The sequence below is a fragment of the Lipotes vexillifer genome, unplaced genomic scaffold, assembly GCF_000442215.2.
Source record: "Lipotes vexillifer unplaced genomic scaffold, Lipotes_vexillifer_v1.1 scaffold278, whole genome shotgun sequence".
NCBI lineage: Eukaryota > Metazoa > Chordata > Mammalia > Artiodactyla > Lipotidae > Lipotes > Lipotes vexillifer.
In genome coordinates, this window is record NW_006769677.1 from 4,897,606 (window position 1) to 4,906,268 (window position 8,663).

General features: G+C 43.6%; 1 non-coding gene across 1 annotated transcript; it reads right to left on the reverse strand.

Moving 5' to 3' along the window:
- Nucleotides 1-462: 462 nt before the first annotated feature.
- Nucleotides 463-535, reverse strand: TRNAE-UUC (transfer RNA glutamic acid (anticodon UUC)). Its single transcript has one exon. It is a non-coding gene; the product is annotated as a tRNA-Glu (tRNA).
- Nucleotides 536-8,663: the final 8,128 nt, after the last annotated feature.

The window sequence follows — 8,663 nt, forward strand, 5'->3', positions numbered from 1 at the left end:
CTCACCCTTAGTTTTTATACCTGGACCATGTACTAGATTCCCACCTTTAGAAGCTACCACCATCTCTGTAGTAATCATTGACATCAACTCATTCCTGGCCACCAGGCATGGTTCCATACTTGGCTTAATAATCACCTTTACTTCCCCAGGATTACCCTCTTCAGCATAATCCCAAACCATATCCTGCTCTTAGAAACACTGACCCTGTTCCACCAAGACAACTACAGCCCAGCCCAGCCAGAGGCTTGACAATATAGGGATCAATGCCTTGAAACGGAAACTTCTCATGCTTTAAGTAAAACAGTAAAGAACAGGTGAAGACCCGGGGCTTGTGATTCCCTGGATGATAGAGCCGTTTTGATGGCTTCTCATGGTTTAGAGGTAGGAAGGTCAAAGTGAGTCACCAGTCTCAACAATAGACATTTTTTTTTTGGCCCTGCCACAGGGCTTGTGGGATCTTAGTTCCCTGACCAGGGATTGAATCTGAGGCCACAGCAGTGAAAGTGCTGAATCCTAACCACTGGACCACCAGGGAACTTCCAACAATAGACATTTTCGATGATGATTTATAGTTCATCTTCCTGGCACCAAAATATCAATTTTAATATTCCAGTTTCATCTTCAAGGAAGAAGCAAAGAATTCTTCTTAGAAGCCTAATTGCAATGAACCAATTTACTTTGTTTCCATGGGACTTGATTTTCTTGCTGCCTTACCATTCCCTTCAGCATCCTCCTCTGCTTACATAAGTTGTTAGACAGGTAGAGATAGACCTAAGCATGATTAGAAAAGAGAAGCATGAAAGAGTAATTTTTATTCATTTATTCACTTTAATAAATATTTATTAAACACCTACACTATGCTTGATGCTAGAGATGTAAGAGTGAGCAAAAACAGACACAATTTTTTATTTCATGGAGCTTAAAACTTGGCAGAGGTATCATACATGAATGAAATAATCATGGAAGCTATTGTAAAATTACAACTGCTATAAGCACTACAAATGAGAGATACATTGTGCCAATGTGAACACAGCAGAGTGACACTTACTTGGTCAAGGGGTTCAGGGAAGGTTTCCTCCAGAAAAGGACAATTGATTTCAGATCTGGAGGAAGAGAAGGAGTTAACCAGGTAATGAGGAGAGAAAAGAGCATTTCATACAGATGGAAGAGCACAGGCAAAGCCCAGAGGCAGGATGAAAGCTAAAGGGCTGAGACAGGACCAGGATGACAGAAAAGCAGAGAGCAAGGAAAGCATGGTAAGATAAGTCAAGAGAGGGCCAGTCCATGTTGATAATTTTTGTTTACATCCTAAGCCTTCTTTTAAGCTGTGTGTGTGTGTGTGTGTGTGTGTGTGTGTGTGTGTGTGTGTGAGAGAGAGAGAGAGAGACAGAGAGACAGAGAGACAGAGAGACAGAGAGACAGAGAATGAGAAGGAGAGAACTAAATTTGCATGATTAGATTTGCAGATTCACATTTCAAAAATATCATCCTGGCCATGGTGTGAATGGACTCTTGCAGGGACAGACTAGATGTGCACAGATGAATTTTGAGCTATTTCAGTAATGCAGGTAAGAGAAGATGGGAGCTAAAAGCTGGGTGTAGTGAAAGGAATGGCAATAGAGGGAAGTGGGAGGATAATATCAACAGAATTTGGAGATGGGGTGTATATAGGAGGTGGGGGGCAGAGAGGTGTTGAGGTGCCTATATTTTAAATATGCATAATTGAGGGGCTTCCCAGGTGGCGCAGTGGTTGAGAGTCCGCCTGCCGATGCAGGGGACACGGGTTCGTGCCCCGGTCCGGGAAGATCCCACATGCCGCAGAGCAGCTGGGCCCGTGAGCCATGGCCGCTGAGCCTGCGCGTCCGGAGCCTGTGCTCCGCAACGGGAGAGGCCACAACAGTGAGAGGCCTGCATACAGCAAAAAAATAAATAAATAAATAAATAAATAAATAAATATGCACAATTGAATTGATGGTGGTATCAGTCATTAAAATTTATATGAGCTTCATTCTGGACATATTGAGTTTGCCATTGAAAGAGGTAGTAATTACTCTGGAGCTCAGAGAACAGGTCTCAACTAAATTTGCATGGTTTTAAATCAACAGTGTATAGATGCTGATTGAAGAGACAGTGTAGATGAGATTGCCTAGGGAGAAAACGTAATGTGAGAAAAAACATGGAATAGGATTGAGCCATGAAGATTTCTAACATTTAAGGGTCAGGTAGAGGATAATGAGTGTTAAAGAAGATGGACAGGGTGCCAGAGAAGTAGGAGAAAACCCCAGAGATGATTGAGTCACAGAGGCCAAGAGAAGAAAGCTTTTTTTCTTCCAGTTTTATTGAGATATAATTGACATGTAGCACTGTATAAGTTTGTGTACAGCATAATGATCTGCCTTACATATATCATGAAATGATTATCACAGAGAGTTTAGTGAACATCCAACATCTCATACAGGTACAAAATTAAAGAAATAGGAAAAATTTTAGGTTTTACTCTTTTAACAACTTTCATATGTAACATACAGCAGCATTAATTATATTTACCATGTTGTACATTATATCCCTAGTACTTATTTATTTTATAACTGGAAGTTTGTACCTGTTGACTACCTTCATCCAATTATTCCCCCCACACCCTGCCTCTGGTAACTACAAATCTGGTCTCTTTTTCTACGAGTTAGTTTGTTTTTTAACATCTTTATTGGAGTATAATTGCTTTACAATGTTATGTTAGTTTCTGCTGTATAACACAGTGAATCAGCTGTATGTATACATATATCCCCATATCCCCTCCCTCTTGCGTCTCCCTCCCACCCTCACTAACCCACCCCTCTAGGTGTTCACAAAGCACCAAGCTGATCTCCCTGTGCTATGCAGCTGCTACTCTCTCACTTTGTCCCAGCTTACCCTTCCCCCTCCCCACGTCCTCAAGTCCATTCTCTACGTCTGTGTCTTTATTTCTGTCCTGCCTCTAGGTTCATCAGAACCATTTTTTTTTTCTTAGATTCCATATATATGTGTTAGCATATGGTATTCGTTTTTCTCTTTCTGATTTACTTCACTCTGTATGACAGACTCTAGGTCCTTCCATCTCACTACAAATAACTCAGTTTCATTTCTATTTATGGCTGAGTAATTGTTTGTTTGTTTTTGAAGTATATTGACCTACAACACTATGTTAGTTCCTGGTGCACAACAGTGATTGGATATTTCTATACATTTCAAAATGATCACCACGATGAGTCTAGTTACCATCTGCCACCATACAAAGACATTACACAATTATTGACTATATTCCCCATGCTGTACATTTCATACCTGTGACTCATTTATTTTGTAACTGCAAGTTTGTACCTCTTAATCTCCCTCACCTATTTCTCTCCTCCCCACACCTCTCTCCCCTCTGGCAACCACCTATGACTCTGTATCTATTTTTTTAAATGTTTGGGCATTTGTTTTAGTTTTTAGATTCCACATGTAAGTAAAATCATGCAGTATTTGTCTTTCTCTGTCTGACGTATTTCACTTAGCATGATATCCTCTAGGTCCATCCATGTTGTCGAAAGTGGCAAGATTTCATTCTTTTTTATGGATGAGTAATATATATATTCTCTATCCACTTGTCTATTGATAGGCACTCAGGTTGCTTCCATATCTTGGCTGCTGCAGTGAACATAGGGGTGCATATATCTTTTTGAATTAGCGTTTTCATTTTCTTTGGATAAATACCCAGAAGTGAAATCGCTGAATTGTATGGTAGTTTTATTTTTTGAGGAGCCTCCATACTGTTTTCTATAGTGGCTGCGCCAATTTACATTCCCACACGCAGTGCACAAGTGTTGCCTTTTCTTCACATCTTCACCAACACTTGTTATTTGTTGTCACTGTGATAATAGCCATTCTGACAGGTTTTACACTGCTATCTCATTGTGGTTTTGATTTGCATTTTCCTGATGATTAGTGATATTTAGCATCGTTTCATGTGCCTGTTAGCCATCTGTATGTCTTCTTTGGAAAAATGTGTACTCAGGCCCTCTTCCCATTTTTTTCTTTATGTTGAGTTGTATGAATTCTTTATATATTTTGGATATTAACCCCTTATCAGATATATCATTTGCAAATGTCTTTTCAGTTCACTAGGTGGCTTCTTTGTTTTGATGATAGTTTCCTTCACTATGCAAAAGCTTTTTAGTTTGATGTAGTCCCATTTGTTTATTTATTTATTTTTTTGCGGTACGCGGGCCTCTCACTGTTGTGGCCTCTCCCGTTGCAGAGCACAGGCTCTGGACACGCAGGCTCAGCGGCCATGGCTCACGGGCCCAGCTGCTCCGTGGCATGTGGGATCTTCCCGGACCGGGGCACGAACCCGTGTCCCCTGCATCGGCAGGTGGACTCCCAACCACTGCGCCACCAGGGAAGCCCCACCATACTGTTTTGACTGCTGTCTTTGTAGTATAGTTTGAAATCCAGAAGTGTGAAACCTCCAGCTCTGTTCTTGCTCAAGATTGTTTTGGCTTTTCAGGGTCTCTCGTGTTTCCATACAAATCTTAGAGTTATTTGTTCTAGTTGTATGAAAAATGCCACTGGTATTTTGATAAGGACTGCACTGAATCCGCAGATTGCCTTGGGTAGTATAGTCATTTTAACAATATTAATTCTGATAGCAGCTACTCTTCATTAGTCACTTACTACGTCTGGCTGCCCGCTGGTTACTTTATAGTAAGTCCGCATGGCAACTCAGAAGGAGGCACGATTTTTATAGATGAGCAAATTGAGCCACAGTGCAGTTAACAATTAGCACAAGGTCACTTCAATATAAGCGGAGGAACCAAGCTCTAAGTGTGTTTGACACCAACACAGCGTATCTGTGCTACTCTGTGGTGATACACCATTTTCCTTCATCAGCCTAAGGCCCAGAATAGTGGCCATTTTTGAGTTACTCAACTCCACAAATATTCACCACATTGAGTGAGATTGTAAATTTGCCTGTATCTAACTTTCTGGAAAAGTTTAGTCAATCTACGCTGAGGAAATCAAGATTCCCAAAAGAGCTAAAGCTCTCTTGCCTCCCACTTCCCCAAACACCCATCAAATAAGAGACCTCACTGGAGAATCAGGAAGGACAGAGGTAGAGCTCTCTGAAATCCCTGTCGGCAACTCCAGGCTTCAACATCTGCAGCCAATGAGAGACAGCAAAGGACATCCTGGGCCTCTGACTGCCCCCCTGCTGCAACATCGCACTGTGGTTAATCAGATACAATTAATTTAGGGTGGGAGCAATTTGAAAGGGGTTCTTCTGCCATAACTTGGGGAGTGGAGGTGGGAAAGAGCGTTGGACCTCTGGTAGGAAGACAACACAGCCTGAGTTATGGAATCCAGCTCCATTCTGCCTTCCAAATGTTTCTGGGGTGTCATATCTATGGTAGAGTTAAGGGCATATTCTTGGAATCATTTCCCCCTCCCTGTAATCTCTGAGTTCTTCTAGCTTCTTGCTGACATTATACTAAGAGACTATTAGCATCCCCTTAGAGCCAATGCTGCAGTTTAAAAAAAGTGCAGGTATAAACCCCTGTTCCCTTGCAAACCAAGAGAAGGGAGCAGGGAAAGGCATTAAAAGGTAGGTCTTCAAAAGAGGTTTGACAATTGCACCATTAAAAGGACCTCAGGGAAGTCTCATGCCATGCTTGTCCTGGGACAAGGCACCTGACTCATGCTATAGTGAACTGCATTTCTTTGAGCCTCTCTGCCTGAAATCTTGAGAGGCTCAGCCTAGGACAACCTGTCAAATTTTGTAGGAAGAATGGCATTCTTGGCCGCTCTCTGCTGACATCACTCCGCTTCTTGGGGACTTCAGGCCCTTAGCTGGAGAGGACTCTTAGTGCAGACACGCACTGCTCTGCATGCAATGTTCTGCTGAATGAACTCCAAAACCCCTGTGGAGTTTTGTCTCGTTCCCCTGAACCCAGGCCACTGTGTCCTGCCCTGGCCTCCGCCTGTCCCCGATGGAGGCCCCAACATATGTGCCACAGACCAGACAGGTCCCCAGAGATTAGCAGAGCGTCCGCGCACACCACCTTCTGCGTCAGTGGCGCCCGCCCACGCCCAGCATCTGCAGTGTCTGGGAACTTACTAACGAACTAATGCATCTTACATATTCAGGATCCTGGCGCACTCATGGTCTCAAGGAAGCTTATTTTTTGTCTTTTCCAATTCGTGCTTCCACCAGGCGGTTTACCAGTACTCCGGGCGTTTACATTTACCATCAGCAGGAGGGCAGCCAGCCGGAGGAAGGATGGGTCAGTACGTTCCTGTCCTTGGGTTCTGCACAAACAGTACTTTAAAAGTAAATAATGAGCTTTAAAAAATGAACTTAGAGGGTAATTTCCACCCTGTCTCATCTCTGCTCTGATACTCTAGGGGTTTGCTGTGTTTTTTTTGTATCTCTGGGCATGTTCCCATACTACCTGCCTGGACTCTGTTTCTTCAACCTGTTTGGGCAAAGGAAACACCTTAAAGGAGGCCTCTGTCTGAGTTCCTTTGTAACCCCAGCCTTAGTTTCAGAGCCTTCCCTGCAGCAATAGTTAAAACAATTCAATGAAAACTTGCTGAAAATGTTTTGAAACATGGAAGCTTCAAGAACATTCTTTAAATGGATATCTGCCAAGCTGGCCTATATACTGGCTTTTGTTGCTTTCCTGAACTGAGTGGGAATGTGAGTCCCTGGAAGAGAGGTCCCAAAGAGGGGTGCTCCCTCAGCCCTCGGAGGAAGGATGGGGGAAGCCTGGGTGTGGGTCCTGGGCAAAGCCAAGTGGACAGGCCATAAGTCTCCTGGAGATAAGTGGTCAGGGGAGCACAGGTTATGTCGGGGCAGGGCCAGGGTCAGGAAGGTTGAAGGAGAGATAGCAAAAGGACAGCTGTTAGTGTGCCATAATGCCAAGATCACGCGTCTGAAAACTTTTGTCTTCCTGTGTCAGGAAGAGGCTCATATTGTTTCTTTTTAAGAGAGGGCGCTAATACACATCTGGTGACACAGTTAAGAGACACAACATGAGGGAGGGAGACGCAAGAGGGAAGAGATAGGGGAACATATGTCTATGTATAACTGATTCACTTTGTTATAAAGCAGAAACTAACACACCATTGTAAAGCAATTATACCCCAATAAAGATGTTAAAAAAAAACAGAGACACAACATTTGAAAGTTGCTGATTGAGTGCCACCTAGCACTCCTTCCTTGTACTAGACCCTAGTTAGCAACCACAGGGCCTACCCACCACTCACTGCTACTACAGCCCCACCCCAGAGCCGGGCCCAGCCTGGCAGGGTATCTGTGGTTCCCATGCTTCAAGCCAGAGAACTTAGGAGACTGTGATCTGTTGTGCCAGTCTGGAGGGTGAGGGCTCTGGAGGGCTAGGTACCCACCTTCTGACCGTCACTCCAAAGCCCTTTTATTCTTGGGCCAATATGTAGCTTGAGTCCAAGACCTTCCTGGGGACCAAGAGTGACACAAGTCATTTAGGAGGCACTCGATATCAGCTGTATGGAGCTAGCCTTCCCTTACTATCTGGACCAATTTTCTAGCATAGAACTCTCTAGTTCATAAAGGGCTTGACTCTTGCAGGGGCCAGCAAACTATGTCCTGTGGGTTGCAGGTGAACTCTGATGACCATGTCCATTCACATAAATATATTGTCTAATGACTGTTTGTAAATGGCACAGTTGAGTAACAAAGACGGAAAAGTCCACGAAGGCAAAAATATGTAGTATCTGGCCCTTTCCAGAAGCCCTTTGCTGGCCCTGAGTCAGAATAAGACCAATTTTTCTGGAGGCAAGGAGTTATCCTTGCTCTTGGTCAATGTCCCTAGTAAAGGAAGGAGAGGGAGTCCCTTTTGTCCAGTTGATTCCGATGAGAATACCAGGGTGGTCCAAGTGGGGTGTCGTAGCCTTTAATGTTTGGGGCCAAGTGTCTCCATCTTGCCCACCCAGTCATTCCATGGAGCTGGAATAGACAGTCCTCACAGTAGGGAATCTTAACTATTTGGGGACCACACACACAAAAAAGTAAAAACAACAAGGGAACACGTTTGTGTTTCATGTAAAATGAATCCAGTTACCAATACTGCTAAGTGATTGATTGCCAGTCCCTCTGAGGTAGATACAGCTATGATCACATTTGGGCAAGTGTGATTTAGAACTTCCCTGAAACAGGCCTGTTCCTTCCATCAGAGGTATAGCCCAAACGACAACACTGCAAATCCTTTCCATCTACAGTGGCTCAGGAGATGTCAAATAACCTTAAACGTTGTTAAGCTCCTGCATATTTACCATGCCCGAACCTTGAGGCAAAAGTCTAAATCCAAATCATTGCAAGTAATTGCCATTTGTTGTGTCATACTTTTCCAAAAGAATCATGTGTTAGAAGAGGATGACTGATTTCTCAAAAGCCATCAGTGCTTATTTCCATGTCAGCAACAGCAGTCTGGGTCAATGCTTAAAACTTGCATGGGAAGATGTATTCAAACCCAGCTCTGTGCCTTTGTGGTGGTTCTATAACAGCCTCCATATGGAGAATCAACGGACGCATTTCTCTCATGCTGAGGCGGCATTTTATACTCTGGGGGACTATCCTGGAGGAATAGTCTGGGTAAAGACAGGCAAAG